This window comes from Miniopterus natalensis, chromosome 5 (assembly GCF_054644295.1).
Source record: "Miniopterus natalensis isolate mMinNat1 chromosome 5, mMinNat1.hap1, whole genome shotgun sequence".
In the NCBI taxonomy this organism is placed as follows: Eukaryota; Metazoa; Chordata; class Mammalia; order Chiroptera; family Miniopteridae; genus Miniopterus; species Miniopterus natalensis.
Genome location: NC_142085.1, coordinates 15,506,994 through 15,515,536, shown reverse-complemented (window position 1 = coordinate 15,515,536; position 8,543 = coordinate 15,506,994). Strand labels below are relative to the sequence as shown.

At 51.6% G+C, this 8,543-nt stretch overlaps 1 pseudogene; it reads left to right on the top strand.

The window, feature by feature from the left end:
• Positions 1 to 7,489: 7,489 nt before the first annotated feature.
• On the top strand, positions 7,490 to 7,617 carry LOC148093050 (small nucleolar RNA SNORA42/SNORA80 family; annotated as a pseudogene).
• The last annotated feature ends 926 nt before the right edge of the window (positions 7,618 to 8,543 follow it).

The window sequence follows — 8,543 nt, the reverse complement described above, 5'->3', positions numbered from 1 at the left end:
AGCCCCTCACCTTCAATTTAACTCCATCAGGAATTCCTTTCGGTGTATGAGAGAAGATGTGCATCTATTTCCCCCCCCAAAGAGCTAATCAATTATCCCAGGATTATTAATCGAATAATCCTTCCTGTCCCCATTATTTGGGAAACGTTTTTTATTATATATTAATAATGTCTTTTACATTGGCAGGTTTATGTCCTTCTGGCTCCGATTTCTTTATTCTGGTGCCAGCTTCCCCACATTTCCCTTTGACTATTTTATTAATCCCCCATGATTCTTTATAATAATCGTGTCGCTTACCCCCTCGGGGGTCCTGAGGGAACCCCCCCAGCCCGGCATGGCTCTGGCCCGTTACCGCAGGCGGCCTGGAAGCCTCAGGCGCCTCCGCTTCCCAGGCACCGGCCGGCCAGGTGCACACTGTCGCCGCCACCGCCGGTTCCGCCCAGAGGGGGGGGAGGGAGGCAGGTGTCCCTAACGACTCTCCCGCGCTCCAGCCTGGGAGGTGCTGGCCCAGGCTCAGCTACCACATTACAGATGGGGAAGAGCCCTCTGACCTCTTTTGGGTTTCAAGGCCTTCCCGGGGAGAGGAAGGTGGAGACCCCACCGCTCTCTGGGGGCACCTGGTGCTGCAGCTACTCTTCCCGGGGCCGCTCCAGCTCCCTGGCCCAGGTCGGCTGGAAGCTTTCCTCGTCTGCTCTCACACGGGTTCCCTCCTGCCAGGACCCCAGCTGGTCCAAGATGCCCTTGCCCGGGCCCTGAGGATGTCACCATACGCTGGCCTGAGATCCCCGAGCTGAATCCCTTTGCTGAGCTCCTCACTTGGGACTCAACCTGCCACTTGCCACCGGCTACTAAGAGCCAGAGGCCTGTTCACGGACTTCTCACGAATGCTCACAGCCAGCCCATCATCAGGGCATTCTCATTCCTTGTTTTACAGTCAAAGAGAGAGGAACTGAGACTCCGAAAAACTAGGTTACATCGCTGAAGATGCGCTAGCAGGCCAGAGGTGGAGCTGGGATGTGCTTACAGGTCTGTCTCTCTCCAAGCTCCTTCCATGTGGGTTTTGGGAGAATTAAATTAAATACGAATACTCATCTGAGTGCCCGGCAAATTATCACTCCTCCCTTTTAATCTACACGGGTAGAAAATTGAGAGCCCTTGTTAAACTGAGATGAGCCATATAGGATGTGAAAAAGGACATTAAGGAAAAGTGCTCACTAGAGAAGATTGTGGATATTACCAAATAGTTCCTGAGTGTGCATCCGACACATCCAATTAGAACATTGTAACCAGAGGGGCAAACGGGGGTCGGCATGTGTGTGCTAAATTATCAAGAAGTCTCTCCAGTAACACAGACAGGGGCACCTATTCATTGGTCAAATAAAAACCCAACAATAATATTTAAAATAAAAATCACCTAACTGTTCAGTAAAGAAATAGCCAAATAAACTAGGTGCATCTTCATGATGAAATATGCAAGCCTAGCCTGGCCAGGTAGCTCAGTTGGTTAGAGCATCGTCCTGATATGCCAAGGTTGTGGGTTCGGTCCCCTGTCAGGGCACATACAAGAATCAACCAATAACCCAGCTGGCGTGGCTCAGTGGTGGAGCGCCGACCTATGCACCCAGAGGTCACTGGTTCGATCCCCGGTCAGGGCACATGCATGGGTTGGGTTGTGGGCTTGATCCCCAGTGAAGGGTGTGCAGGAGGCAGCCAATTGATGAAGTTTCTCTCTCATCAATGTTTCTATTCCTCTCCCTCTTCCTTCCTCTCTCTCTCAAATCAATAAATACATATTTTTAAAAAATCAACCAGCCTGGCCAGGTGTGGCTCAGCAGTTGAGCATCGACCTGGGATCTAGGAGATCAGGGTTCAATTCCCGGTCAGGGCACATGCCCGGGCTGTGGGCTTGATCCCCAGTCTGGGGCGTGCCGGAGGCAGCCGATCAATGACGACTCTCTCAGCATTGGTGTTTCCATCTCTCTCTCTCCCTCTCCCTTCCTCTCCCTGAAATCAATAAAGATATATTTTTTAAAAATCAACCAATGAATGCATAAATAAGTGGAACAACAAATCGATGTTCCTCTCTCCCTTCCTCTCTCTCTCTCTAAAAAAAATCAAGTTAAAAAAATGTGGGCCTTAAAATGTGCTTTTCATGCAAACCCATTCATTGGTCTCTGTTTTGTGCCTGGAATTGGGGCTGGGATAAGACAAAAGAGGTGGCTCCCCACAGTCAAGGAAGGAGACAGGCTCCTAAACAGGTAAGGGACTTTGACTGGAAGCGATGCCAGGGCTGAGGGGGGTGTGTGTCGGGGAACAGAGTGGGGTCCGGGGAGGAGATTACTCTTGTAGAGTTGGAGTAAGCAGCAGGAAAAATGCCTTATTCTTTTTCTTTTTTCCTTCAAGGAGAGTGGAAGGGAGGGAGGGAGGGAAGGAGGGAGAGGGAGGGAAGGAGGGTGAGAGAGGGTGGGAGGGAGGGAGAGGGAGGGAGGGGGCCAGGGGAGGGAGAAAGGTCAATGTGAGAGAGACACATCAATTGGCTGACTCCCACAGGTGCCCCGACCGAGGCAGGAACAAACCTGCAATCCAGGTACGTGCCCTTGACTGGGAATCGAACCCGAGACCCTTGAGGGCAGGGGCCGATGCTCTACCACTGAGCCGCACTGGCCAGGGCCAAGTTTTGATTCTTTCTGAAGTGTTTGTAATGACGAGGGGAAAGGTTTATGGCGTTAATTTCAAAAGGATGAAAAAGTACACGTGGTATGTTCATGGAGCCAGCACACCAGCTCTGGGTTTCTTAACACCAAATTTAACTTACATAAGAAAGACAAGCTTTGCCTTGGCCAGCGTGGCTCAGTGGTTAGAGCGTCAGGCTGTGGACTGAAGGGTCTCGGGTTCGATTCTGGTGCAGGTAGGGCACGTATCTCGGGTGCGGGCTCGATCGCATGCGGGAGGCGACCATTCGATGTGTCTCTCTCACATCACCGTTTCTCTCCCTCTCCCCCCCCTTCCACTCTCTCTGAAAAGCGATGGAAAAAGTACCCTCGGGTGAGGGTTAAAAAAAGAAAAGAAAGACAAGCTTTTATCTTGTGTGTCCCGTTGTCCTGTTGACTTTCCCGTTCTTCCCACATGAATCCGCCCGTGGCTAGTAATAGTGGGGGGCAGCGCCTGTGGCCCGAAGGGGGTGGGAGGGGCAGTTTCAGGAGCCCAGAGCCAGAGAGCTGTGGGAGATGGTGCCTCACAGTAGCTGTGACCTTCAGTCAGGGCCATAGTCAGTGCTGACCCTGCAGGGAGGGCAGAGGGAGAGTAAATTTCCTGATGTCACCTTCCTCCCGACTGCTGATGCCTGGCGAGTTCCCACGGGCTGAATCCGAGTGGAGGGTGTGAGTCCTCTGAAGCGCTCAGCTCACCGGGGCTGGTGGGGTCAGGGCGGAGGAGGGTGAATCTGGGGGTGGGGGGGTCACGGGGAAGCTCCTCTTATCCTTGATCCAGATAAAAAAATCCCTGTCCCCAGCACAGAGGACACACAGTGTCTCCTCAGCAACTATATCATTGGGAGGGGATGTCAACTGGGCAATACTCCTACGGAGGCCCAGCTACCGCCAGAGTTCTTCACAGAAGTTAGGGGGGGCCTGGGGGTTGTGAGGCCCGGATTTATCACCACAGCCACCCAGATTTATCTTTCACCCCCAAGGACATAGTCACCTCACCCTTCGCCAGCACCTTGGCTGGGCAGCGTTCTTTACTCGGAGGGTGCCTCAAGCCTTTATTCCCGTAGGGCCTGAGTCCTTGGCGGCCTGGGCTTTGTCGGGCTGCTGAAGTTCTCTGTTAACCAAACTGCTGGGCAGAGGATTGTTAAGAGGCCCTCCAGGGAATCCCCTGGGTTCCGGAGCTAGTGCCGGCCTCTATTGTGCAGTAGAACCTAATTTCACTGGCACTTGGGGTCATCCACCCAGACATTATGGTGACACCTTTCTCTGCCTGTCGGCTCAGTAGTATGAGAAATGAAGTGGCCGGGGGCCATCTCAGCTTCCAAGTCAGCAGTACTACGACTGTTCCTTCTGTGGTGCAAATATTTTCCCTAAACTTCCTGAGGTCAAGGATATGGAAATGGGTAGGAAAAATTATAGACTTTCGGTTTAACAGTGAGCAGGCTGCTGCCCCTATGACTTTGGTTCTGATTTCGGCTGAAAGAATCCTGTAGGATCGCACCTTCACCTTCAGGGGGTAGTTTCTCAGCTCTGCTCTCCCTGAACCTTCAGCTGGCCAGTCCACTGTCCTATGAAGCCAGCTGCTTCTGGGTCATGGGGCACATGGTAAGACCAGTAAATTCTTTTTCTTTTTCTTTTTTAATATATCTTTATTGATTTCAGAGAGAGGAAAGGAGAGGGAGAGAGAGAGATAGAAACATCAATGATGAGAGTCATTGATTGAGCCCGCAACCCGGGCATGTGCCCTCACCGGGAATCAAACCCCGGTCGCCTGGATCCTAGGTTGACGCTCACCCATTGAGCCATGCCAGGCTGGGCAAGGCCAGTAAATTCTTTGGGCATGAGCTTGTTTGGCTATAAAACGTATTCCCTGGTTGGAGGAGATGTTGTGTGGCCTGCCGTGGTGATGGATGAGGTATTCTGTAGGTCCATGAATGGTGGTGCTCACAGAAGCAAGAGGCAGAGATGAATGCATACCTGGAATGTGTCTGTTCTTGCAAAGATAAAGCACAGCCCTCCAGTGATAGCAGGGCCCAATCAAGTCAATCTACAACCAGGCGAGAATGGTGCCCAGTCAGGGACTCAGCGCTGGGCTGTAAGTAGGAAGGGCGCTCAGCACTGGCCACAGCCAGAGAGGGGAGGACCATGCTACTGAGACAAAGCATAGCTTCCATCCCTGCCACCATGGTAGACAGAACAAGTCCTGGAGTGCCTGACAAAGCGGCTGATCATGGTCAACACAACTGTCATCTTGTCCACCTGAGGACTATTCCTTTCCACACTTTATTGTGGGTCATTGTAGTTACCTTGCCTTTGACGATTAAACATCACCACCTGGCCTTTACATCGCCACCTGGCCTTTATATCACCTCCTAGCCTTTACATCGCCACCTGGCCTTTACATCACCTCCTGGCCTTTACATCCCCAGGATACCATTATTGTCACTGGGATCGGGGAATCCAGTTCCAGTGATCCTCCTGGCATCCCCCACTAGCATTTCCAGACTACAGAGGACAGCCATCAGAGCAAGTAGGGATGCTGGTGTCCCTCACCAAAGCATTTCTTTCTAAAAAATATATTTTTATTGATTTCAGAAAGGAAGAGAAAGGGAGACATAGAAACATCAATGATGAGAGTCACTGATCGGCTGCCTCCTGCACGCCCCCTGCTGGGGATCGAGCCTGCAACTCGGGCACGTGCCCTGACTGGGAATCAAAACGTGATCTCCTGGATCATAGGTCAATGCTCAACTACTTAGCCAGGCCAGCTGGGCTCATCAATGCATTTCTTAATGCTTTGGCAAAGGGAGTGTTTTCCTGATCCCCTTAAACCATGTGGCTAGAGGTGGCTAATCAGATTGCAGTAACAAATTCAATCCAGTGTTCCCATCTCTTTGAGATTTCAGACTCCTTCCTCTATAGTATGCCAAGGAAATGCTGGCACTTCAAGTTTATTAACGATAGGCTACCATTAAGTTCAGGCTTTAATTAACCAACCCAGCAGACTATTAATGCCTCTCCCAGGTGCTCGAGCCAATACATTAAATCCTAGATCCTGGACGAGCATCCATGGCCATGAGTTTGGCCAAGCTGAGCCTTACATTCCACCTTCCTGGGTCTATTTCCCACACTCATTCCCGTGGCTCCTGCCAAGGCAGTTTGGCAAGGCCTGTAACTCTTTCTGTCTGGGCATTCTCCTCTTAGCGTGGGCCCTGTGCAGGCTGTGCTGGGATCTAACTCACGAAGGGCCTGGGGCCAAGGAGGAATGGTGGCAGGAAGGGTTCTGAGGCTAACGTCCTGGGAGACAGGAGCCCTAGAAAGGATGTTGTCCCCACAGATGAGACCATTTCAAGAGACTTTGGGGTCTCAAAGTTCTCAGCATCATCCATGTCTGCACAAAGGTCCCCATCCCATCTCAGTGTCCCATCCATTCCCCATCAGTGCCGTTATCTTAGCATTAGAGACCTAGAGGGCTGAGCATTTCATTAGCTCTGCAACTTGGCAACCCTTACAGTGACATCCTGGGGCTAGCCCTCAGCCATGTGAGCCCTCTCTGCCTGTATGGACTAGGGACTCCTTCAAGGTGCCATCAAGATGTCCTGATTGCTCACCCACATGTCCCATCAGACCTGGATAACATTCTCTTTTCCTTGTGGCATCAAAAGCCAGATGATTCCTTGCTGGAGTGAAGCGTCCCAGTACCCACCTCCCATCCCCCTGCTCCAGAAATGCGGTACCTACACCCACCCCACGCCACCCTCAATGACAGCTTGAGTAATGGTGATGTCTCCGTGTGGGCGGATTACTGGAAGCATTTCTCCCTCTGCAAACAGGCTTCCCCTGCACTCCTCGAATTTATAATCAGTCCAATCTCAGTGTCCTGCATGAGGCTGCTCCTGGAACCAATTTCTGTATTGGTGAGCACAGGCAGGCAATAGGGGGCACACTTATATTGGGTAATTGGAGAATTTCAGAGAAGGGCTATTTCCAGAAGTGTGGCAGCATGAAGGGAAATCCCAAGGGACATGCCGTAGCTGGGGCCTGTAGCAGGCCAGGCCTGGGGAGCGAGGGGAGGGGGCCCTGGCAGGGAGCTGTGAGGAGGACCCTGCAGCCAGCGGTGATTCTGTAGGGAGGGAGCTGCTGGGCCTCCCGCTGTCCAAAGGGTAAGGGAGCCTATTGAAGGTGTCTGTAGATGTCACTGTCCAGGAGGCTGGTGGACAAGGGTAGAGAGAGGACCTGGAAGGGCCCATGCATCTGATAAGAGTAGTAAGAACTGCCTTATGGGCAGCGCTTCTTTTCCCATTTAATCTGTTGGACAATCCTGAGAGGTGGGCACTCACCACCCTCGTTTTACAGGCAAGAAGTTGAGTGTAGATAAGGGAAATAACTCACTCCGGAGTCCCCCAGCTCATAAGCGCCACAGGTGGGATTAGGACCTGGGCTCCAGAGTCAGTCTTGGGCCAGCCCTCCAGGCTGCAGGTTGACCACGGGAGCAGTTCACACATGTGTGCGCTAAGATCAAATACATTTCAGAACCAGTACAGAACCCGGCCGGGTGTGGCTCAGTGGTCGAGCATCGACCTAGGATTCAGGCGATCAGGGTTCGATTCCCGGTCAGGGTAAGCGCTCAGGTTGCGGGCTCGATCCCTGGTCTTGCAGGAGGCAGCCGATCAATGACTCTCTCATCATTGGTGTTTCTATCTCTCTCTCTCCTTTCCTCTCTCAAATCAATAAGGATATATTTTTTTAAAAATACAAAAAAAACCCCCAGTATAGAACATGGTAATGGGTCTCTGGTGGGCCCTTCTCTGTGAGCCTCTCATAGTGTACCCAGAGTAAACTGCAGCCTCGAACCATTGCCCAGCCTCCTTCCCTGTGGGCTGTGAGCACTGATGGGGGCTGTACAGTGTAAAAAATAATAAAAATGAAATAAAATAAAATAAAAATCAGTATAATGTATAAGCTGCTTATTTCAGTTGGCACATAACCACACCAAGTGCCACACTATCTTATTTATATAATAAATTTTATGACTTATCTATGATTATCTATGTCATAATTATCATCATAACTTACTTCTGTGACGGTTTCCCTGGACTGGCTGTGAGCTCTTTGAGGACAGGGATCTGTGCCCAAGCATTTGGCACTGCGCACAGTCTAGGGGGGCTCCAAATCGGTGCTGGCATGGAGTTGAATTCAGTCTTTCCCGCTTAAGCTGATAACAATACAGTCATTCAGTCACTTAGCTAACATTTGCTGAGCGCCACTAGGCCCTACAGGCTCTAGCCTAGCGCACAGGGATACCGGCTGAGCAAGGCTCGCTGTCTGATGGGTCCCATCCAGACACAATGTGCGGACGGTGAGGTGGGCGGGGGTCGAGGGAGTGCAGAGAAAGGATCAGTGGATTCTGATGGCAGCACGGAGGGGCAGAGCCACTGAAGGGAAGACTTTGAAGGATGAATTGGATGTCAACGAGCGAGGGAGAGGGAAGGGCATTTCCTGCTGAGATAAGACTTAAAAACCATGGATGAGCCCTAGCTGGCTTGGCTCAGCGATCAGAGCTTCAGCCCGTGGACTGAAGGGCCCCGGGTTCAGTCCTGGCCCAGGTTCCAGCGCCAGCTGTTACTCCCTTTCGTGGGCTTGGTTTGCTGCTCTGTGTATAAGAAGGTTGAGCTCAGTGGTGTTCGAGGTCCCTTCTGACCATCCCTAATCCCTAGGCTCTTCCTGCCCATGTGAAGTTGTGCTGAGGATAAGATGGAAGAATGTGAGAGAAGCTTGGCTGGTGTGGCTCAGTGGTTGAATGTTGACCCATGAACCTGGAGGTCACAGTTCAAT